Source organism: Solanum dulcamara, chromosome 1, assembly GCF_947179165.1.
Source record: "Solanum dulcamara chromosome 1, daSolDulc1.2, whole genome shotgun sequence".
In the NCBI taxonomy this organism is placed as follows: Eukaryota; Viridiplantae; Streptophyta; class Magnoliopsida; order Solanales; family Solanaceae; genus Solanum; species Solanum dulcamara.
In genome coordinates, this window is record NC_077237.1 from 57569169 (window position 1) to 57577979 (window position 8811).

An 8811-nucleotide genomic window follows, 5' to 3' on the forward strand; every position below is an offset into this window, starting at 1 on the left:
GAATTTGAACCGATTATGAGCACGAGATAATTACTGATTGAGATGAATGGAATGTGGCTTTGAATACACTGCTACATTAAGGATATTACTCAAGTCCCAGTGTTTAAGACTGGAGTTGGTACTATAAATTAAGGGTTCTAAGCACCTCATGATGGTATTAAGGTTTCGTACATGGGTAACCCAAAGTATAGGGGATGTAAAGGAAGATATGGAAATAACGTAGTATACTAAATAGGTTAGAAATGACTCCTATACATTTGGAAAGTTAGAAATAAACAGATAATGACATGGATACACACTAAAGGGGGGAAGTGGACAAGAGAAATATAAGCATAAGAGAAAATCAACTGACGCTATCATGTGTAAATGGGAACGCTTAAACTTCAAACGAGATCCCACAAGGGATGGATGCAATCATACCAGCACTAATGCACTGGATCCCATCAGAACTCTGAAGTTAAGCGTGCTTAGGCAAGAGTAGTCCTAGGATGGGTAACCCCCTGGGAAGACCTATGCGGCTATGATATGAGATGACATGGATGTATGTATACGTTGGCCTTGCATGACATTATTGGTATAAAGAAGTATTGTGTATATGTGACTCCACCGTGAAAGATGATAAGACCCTTTAAGATAGGGGATGTAGCTTTACAAAACAACTGATGTAACTTACGAATAGTGGTATGCCAAGAGTAAAAATAGGTGATTACTCGATAAATGAAGTCGGTAGTAGCCATGTAACTGCTATATTCGAATACAGTAAGGGAAGGTATAGGATGGTTTGAAGAAAAACCTTTAAGGTACAATTAGTATTAAGAACAAAAGCTATAGTGGAGCCCTAACATCAGATGAAGGAAGTAAGAAACGATACAGGTTTACGTACAGACTAGTTTGGCAATGCTAAGGCATCTTCGAAGCCACTTTAAGCTCCTACACATGTTCGTGTAAAGGGTACAATATGATGTGTGGTAAGAGAACTGGAAAGAAGAAAGGGAAAAGAAATATCACCTATTCTCTATGCCTACGGGTAATCTACCCTCTTAAATTGACTATATGGGTTAATAAGAGGCCTTTGGATGACAACCAATACAGAGAAATATTGAAGCACTCGTAAGACCTTTTGAGGCTAGTTAACATTCGAGGATGAATGTTCTAAAGGGGGGAAGGATGTTATACCCCGTACCTTTGTGCTTTGAAACATCTTCGTAAGCTTCTTCAAAGTTGTCCCATGACCCATATTATCTATAACATGATTAAATAACTCTAAGGAAGGGAGAACGTGACGCCCCTTAAGAGTGAAGGTTGGAAATAGGTCTATAAAGATTTGAAACGAGTTGGAGGCCAAGTAATAAGTCGTAGGACTCGACTTACTTGCGTAAGCTATCAACTTGGATGTTTTACGTACTTAAGCTATTGGAGTACGTGTTGAGCTTACGTAGCAAGGAATACATAGGCTTTTAAAGTAAGACGAGATTACGAACCCATAAAAATGAAGCAAGCAGGTGAAAAGCAGGTGACACACCTACTTGGGCTAAGTAGGTGACCCACCTACTTAGGTTGGACCCATGCTGCCATGTGGCAGCGTATGATTGGTTGCATGGCATGAGGTGACACCCTAGGGGCTGCCACATGTCACCCTGGGGGCTGCCATGTGTCCCCTTTTAAGGACACATATATATATATGTGTATTGCTGATCAACATCATTTTCAGCATCTTAGCCTTGGAAAAAGTTGAGAGAAAAGCTAGAGAGCAAGAATAAGGGAGCTACGGCTAGGGTTCTTCCAAGTTAAGTTTCTTAATTTATTTTTGTGAATTAATTATTTAAGGTATCCTATGGTGATATGACAGTTTTTAACCATATAAAATTTATTGTTAGGGCAAAGAGGAGGTTTTTGTTCTTGTTAACAGACCCATTTTTGAATGATACTATTGTTAGTAAAATGAGTATAACTCCTTGTGTAAAGCTTCGTTTCAAGTGATTCAAGATGTTTTGGATAAATATTTCATAGGGATATAACTTTAATTTAGCCTCTAAAACCCAGTTTTGATTGTCTCCACTCGAAAAAGGGTTATGAAGTATGGGGGAGGTGCTGCCCAGATTTTGTTTTGGAAATCCTACACGGATTGCTGTTTGTGTTTTTGGCATATCTCTTGGTACAAAAATGTGGTAAGGATGATTTGAAATTTTTTGCGACCTTAAGACAAATTTCTATAACTTTACTTAAGGACACAATTCTTGTTTCCCTCAATTACCCCTTCAAAACTAAGCGACAATATAAGAGAGTAGGCTGTTCAGAATTCACGTTTTGATAGTTTTGGCGAGTTTGATGAGTTTAACATAAGGTAAGGTCTTTCCTTTTAATTTGGAGTTTTTGATTTTGTTATTAAGTGTATTACACATCGTGTAGGTGGCTGTAAATATGAAAATTCCATAAATATGCCTGACGTTAGGAACAATTTAAATTGGAGTCGTTATAGTTAAATTGAAGTCGGGTAAGGTGTAGCGCTTGTGGTGCTGCGTCTGTAGGTGGTTTGGTGATGTATTTCAGAGCCTAAAAGTATTCTAAAATACATGTAGGTGCTGCTGGTTATAGCCACATGACCCTCCGCTTCGTACGGTTAAAGGTATTACAAAATAGAGACTAGAAACCCTATTTTTGATATCGTAATTTTGAGCAAGTCGTTTAGAGTTTGTATTGTGTATTGTTGATGTGAATTGCTTGTATATATGCTGCAGTTTAGAGGTGATCCCATTTATAGGTTTTGGGTATAAATCATGACTTGTACTCACTTCTTGAGGTTAGGATTCTTAAAGTGGTGAAACTCCTATTCCTTGACCCTTCTATTAGCTTAGTAATGATTGGATGTGTAAACTCTTATACCTAGAGACTCTTTGACACATCTTATGATGATATTCGGGAGATGGTTGTTACGTTACCAGGTTTATATGTGCATGTATATGCATTATTATATGTATAGGGATCGGGCCGTACGTTCCTCGGCACTAATGTGTTATATGTATAGGGATCGGGCCATACGTTCCTCGGCACTAACGTGTTATATGTATAAGTACTGGGCCATACGTTCCTCGGCACTAACGTATTATATATATGGATTTAGCCAAATGCTCCTCAGCACTAACATATTATATATGTAGGGATCGGGCCGGATGTTCCTCGGCACTAACCTATCATATCTATATGGATCGGGCTATACATCCCACAACGTTAATAGTATGCATATGCCCACGATGATAAACTGATGTATTTGTAACGTCGGGTCCCCAAGTGGGCCGGATATGGTACGTGATAATGATATACATGACCTTACTTTGTAAGGTGCAGGTACAGTACCCTATTAAATGCTATACTTGATTTCCTGCATACCTATGTCAGTTGTTATCTCAATTACATTATGCTTATATACTCAGTACATATGTCGTACTGACCCCCCTTTCTTCGGGGGGATGCATTTCATGCCCACAGGTACAAACACAGGTTTTGGGAGTCCGCCATCTTAGGATTTTACTCAACCAGTTTGAAAGAAGCTCCATTGATTCGGAGCCGAGTTGTAGTACCAAATTTCCTATGTATATATTTGTTTATTCACGAGTACAACGGGGGCCCTGTCCTGCCATATGTTGCTATTAATATTCTTAGAGGTCTATGGACATATGTGTGGTTTATATGTGTAAGTTCTGTTCAGTTATATCTACATGATGTATTGTAAATATTAAGATACTATGGCAGCCTTGTCATCTTGCACGCCCTTTCATGATAAGATACAAATGAAAGAGGCTATATGCATGAAAATGCTATGACCTACTGGGGTTCTTATGTATAGTTATTATATTGATCCTTCCATTAGCTAGATATGTATACGGGGGCCCACGTCAGACTCTAGTCACGGCCCATGGGGTTGGGTCGTGACATAGAGAAGGTTGGAAATAGGGTTATGAGAAGTCAGAACGAGTTAGAGACCAAGTAATGTGTCGTAGGACTCGACTTACTTGCATAAACCACCAGGTTGGGTGTCTTACATACTTAAGCTACTGGAATGCATGTCGAGCTTACGTAGCAAGGATTTCATAGGTTCTTAAATTGAAAGAAGGTTGTGAACCTACGGAAGAAGCTAAAGGAGACGTAGCACCTACTCGGAAGCAAGTAGGGGATGCACTGACTTGAAAGCAAGAAGGTGATGCACCTAATTGGACCAAGTAGGTGACACACCTACTTGGGGTGGGTCCCATATGACATGTGGCAGCCTTAGAGAGGTTGCATGTTTGAGTTGCCCCAATGAGGGCTTGACATATTTTACCCTTAGGGGATGACACGTGTCACCTCCTATGGGAAAGTATATGTATGTTATTTGATGAATAAGTCATCATATTAAGTCTTTTACCACTTAGAAAATGAGAGAGAGTGGAAAGAAAACCCTAAGAGCTAAGAGATGGGAGCTATGGGTTTGAACAAAGAAAGGAAAGTCCTCGACTTTTGTTCCATGAATTAATTATATAGGGTATACAAAGATGATATGAAGGTGATAATAATGTAAATATATGGTTTGGGGCAGCAAGGAAGGGTAACGAGCAGTCCACTACTTTTCAGTCGCGTTAGAAAGCTTCCCAGGCTAGTCTTGGCAAGGTTTGACCAATTTCTGGTAAGGTAGGGGTTTTTCTTTCAATTTGGAGTTTATGGTGTGGTTATGTAATGTATTAAAAGTCTTATATATGGATGGAAGTATAAAAATTGCACAAGGATGTTTGACGTTAGAAACAAACTAAACTAAGGTCGTTATATTTAAATCGAAGTCGAGTAGTGTGTTGTGGCTGTTGTGCTGTACTTGCAAGTGGTTTGATTGTGTGTTGCAGGTATGGAAAGTGTTCTAAAATTGGTTTATATGCTGCTAGTTTCAGCCACACGAACCTCCATTTCATATGGTTAAAGGTTTTACGAAATAGAGACTAAACACCCTATTTTGGTATTGTAGTTTTGAACGAGTTGTTTGGAGTTTGTATCTTGTAATGTTGAAGTGAATTACTTGTATATGTACTGAAGGTTTTTGTTTTTGATTGTCTGTGGTAATTAGGGATGTAATTGGAAGTTCGGATAGGGCATGTTATAGGGGAGGTGCTGCCCAATTTCCGTTAACTCCTTAACTAACTAAGGAATTAGTAATGAACTAGTCTAAGGAAATGGATAAGGGATTGGTTCCTATAGGTAAGGGATGGTAAAATTACAAGCTGGGAAGTCGAAGGTCACTAACCTTAGAATTACTTTCATGTTAAATAGGTTGAAGAGACGACGAGGTGAACGTCTTAAGAGTAATCCGTAAGAGGTATGTAAAGCTAACATTTCCTTCTTTTGGCATGTTTTTGGCATAGGTATGTAAATCTTAGTCCTTCTCTTGGAATGTTTTGACATAAGTATGAAAATATAATCTTTCTTTTGGCATCATGTTCGGGGGTCAGTACGGAAAATGTATCGAGTATGTAAAGCATGGACTGTAATAAGTAAAGTAATTATGAGAGAAGAATGTGCAAAAATGAGCAAAGTATCCAGAAATATCAAAATGCTTATCATAACAACAAATAATGTATGCAGAAAAACATATTCCATATCTGGCCCCATTATGGGATTCAGTGATTAAATCATGGTTGCCGCCCCATCACTAGCTCCACAGCACATCATAACTCTAGAGTAGGGAATATCTCCATAATAGATCATATCATATCAGATGGTCATAGCAGATCGTATCATATCATATGTGTAAATGGCACATCATAACTCCACAAATCCTATGTACAGGTCGTACCTGCCCCTTTTTATCGGGGCATGGCGAACAATGCAGAAAAGTATGGATAATAACAAATCTTGGTCTGGGCTCAGTGAAAGAAGCATTGAGTAATCCACGAGTGGAGTAGTGAGAAACTAAGTGCAATATAAAATACAAAACATTTCCAGAGAATGATGTTACACCCCGTACTTTAGTACCTTAGAATTCTTCTTATGCTTCTTAAGTGTCTGGGGAGGCTCTTAAGTTTCTTAGAAGTCGTAATGTGAGTTAGATAGTCTATAATGCTATCAAACAACTCTAAGAAGGGGAGAATGTGATACCTCATAGTAGGGAAGGATGGAAATAGGGTTATGAGAAGTCGGAAGGAGTTGGAGGACAAGTAATGCCTCAGAGGATTCGACTTACTTGCGTAAGCCACCAACTTAGGTGTCTTACATACTTACGCTACTGGAGAGCATTTCGAGCTTGCGTAGAAAGGATTTCATAGGTTCTTAAAGTGAAACGAGTTTGCGAACCCACAGAAGAGAAATAAGGAGACGTAGCACCTACTTGAAACAAGTAGGTGACGCACCTACTTGGACTAAGTAGGTGACGCACCTACTTGAGGTGGGTCCCATGGTTCTACATGGCAGCTTTGGATTGGATGCATGAATGAGGTGGCACCCTAGGGGGCTGCCACGTGTCACCCCTTAGGGGATGCCACATTTCACCTCTTAAGGCATCTTATATATGTATTTTTATGACTCTTATTCCATTCTTTATCCAAAACAAAGTCAAGAGAAAGGAAAAGAAACCCTAAGAGACTAAGAGAGAGGGGCGACGACTTTTGCCAAGAAAAAGGTAAGCTCCGACTTTTATTCCGTAAATTAATTATCTAGGGTATAACATGATGATATGAATGTGTTAATAATGTAAATTTATGGTTTGGAGCAGTACAAAATGGATAGCAAACAACCACAATGTTTCAGCCGCAATTAAGGAACTTCTGAGGTGAGTTTTGGCAAGCTTTGGCCAATTTCGGGTAAGGTAAGGGTTTTTCTTTCAATTTAGAGTTTATGGTGTGATTATGGAATGTAATACACTCTTATATGTGGATTTAAGTATAAAAATTACAAGGATGCTTGATGTTACAAACAAACTAAGCTAAGATCGTTATAGTTAAATCAAAGTCGAGTAGTGTGTTGTGGCTGTTGTGCTGTACTTGCAGGTGGTTTGATTGTGTGTTGAAGGGATGGAAAGTGTTCTAAAATTGGTTTATATGCTTCTGTTTTCAGCCACATGAACCTCCATTTCATAGGGTTAAAGGTTTTACGAAATAGAGACTAAACACCCTATTTTGGTATCGTAGTTTTGAACGAGTTGTTTGGAGTTTGTATCTTGTAATGTTGAAGTGAATTACTTGTATATGTGCTGAAGGTTGTTGTTGTTGGTTGTCTGTGGTAATTAGGGATGTAATTGGAAGTTCGGATAGGGCATGTTATAGGGGAGGTGCTGCCCAATTTCCGTTAACTCCTTAACTAACTAAGGAACTAGTAATGAACTAGTCTAAGGAAATGGATAAGGGATTGGTTCCTATAGGTAAGGGCTGGTAGAATTACATGCCGGGAAGTCAAAGGTCACTAACCTTAGAATTACTTTCATGTTAAATAGGTTGAAGAGACGACGAGGCGAACGTCTTAAGAGTAATCCATAAGAGGTATGTAAAGCTAACGTTTCCTTCTTTTGGCATGTTTTTGGCATAAGTATGTAAATCTTATTCCTTCTCTTGGCATGTTTTGACATAATTATGAAAAACTAATCTTTATTTTGGCATGGTCTTTATGAAACAAATATATGAATTTTATATGATTCCAAGGAAGTTCCTATTCCTAGAGCCACTAGGATGGCCAATTTCTTGATTTCCAAAATATATTTTATTACGCTTGGATACGAGTATGTGATTCCAGAAGTTCTATTTTGATATAATCCATAGCTACTTTCAAAAGGTACTTGATATGACTCGTGTATTGATTTTGAATGATAGCTCATTTTGATTATTCCATCGAGTCTAAAATATTATTTGAATTGCATATAGTTCTCACTACTCCACTCATGAATGCCTCAATGCTTTTTTCACTGAGCCCGGTCCAGGATTTGTTATCTTGCATACTTCTATGCATTGTTCACCGTGCCCCGACGTGAAGGGGAAGGTACGACCTGTCTATGGGATTTGTAGAGTTATAATGTGCCATGTACACATATGATATAATATGATCTGATATGACCTTATGATATGATATGATTTGTTACGGAGATATTCCCTACTCTGGAGTTATGATGTGCTGAGGCACTAGTGATGGGGCAGCGACCATGATTGGTTCATCGAGTCCCATAATGGGGCCGGATATGGAATATGTTTTTCTGCATACATTATTTGTGGTTATGATAAGCATTTTCATATTTCTGGATACTTTGCTCATTTTTGTACATTCTTCTCTGGTAATGACTTTACTTATTATAATCCATGCTTTACATACTCGGTATATTTTCCATACAGACCCCCTTTCTTTGGGGGGCTGCATTTCATGCCCACAGGTACAAATGCTCGATATGCTGATCCGCTAGCTTAGGACATCCACCCTGTTGGTTGGCAGTGCTCCTTTGTCTGGAGCCCTATTTTGGTACTAATGTTTTTGTTGTACAGTTGTACATGTTAGTTAAGGGTACAATGGGGCCCTGTCCCATCATATGACTAGACTATTATTCTGTAGAGGTCTGTAGACTTGTGATGTGGGTTATGTATATATGTTTTGGGCTTGTGTTTAGTGACGGCCTTAATGTCCTTCGTATGCTACATCTATTTTTGTACGCTCTTTAGCAATCTCTTTTAAATTCCTCTTTTGTTTATTCTGCTAACATACTCAGTGGGGCTATGGGTACGTACGGGTGCCCGACTCGGGCACCAGTCACGGCCTATGGAGTTGGGTCATGATAGAATGCGGGAGTCAAGGCACCTAGATCTATGCACGTGGCAC

At 38.9% G+C, this 8811-nt stretch overlaps 1 pseudogene; it reads left to right on the forward strand.

Moving 5' to 3' along the window:
- Positions 1-406: 406 nt before the first annotated feature.
- LOC129904941 (5S ribosomal RNA) lies at positions 407-527 on the forward strand (annotated as a pseudogene).
- Positions 528-8811: the final 8284 nt, after the last annotated feature.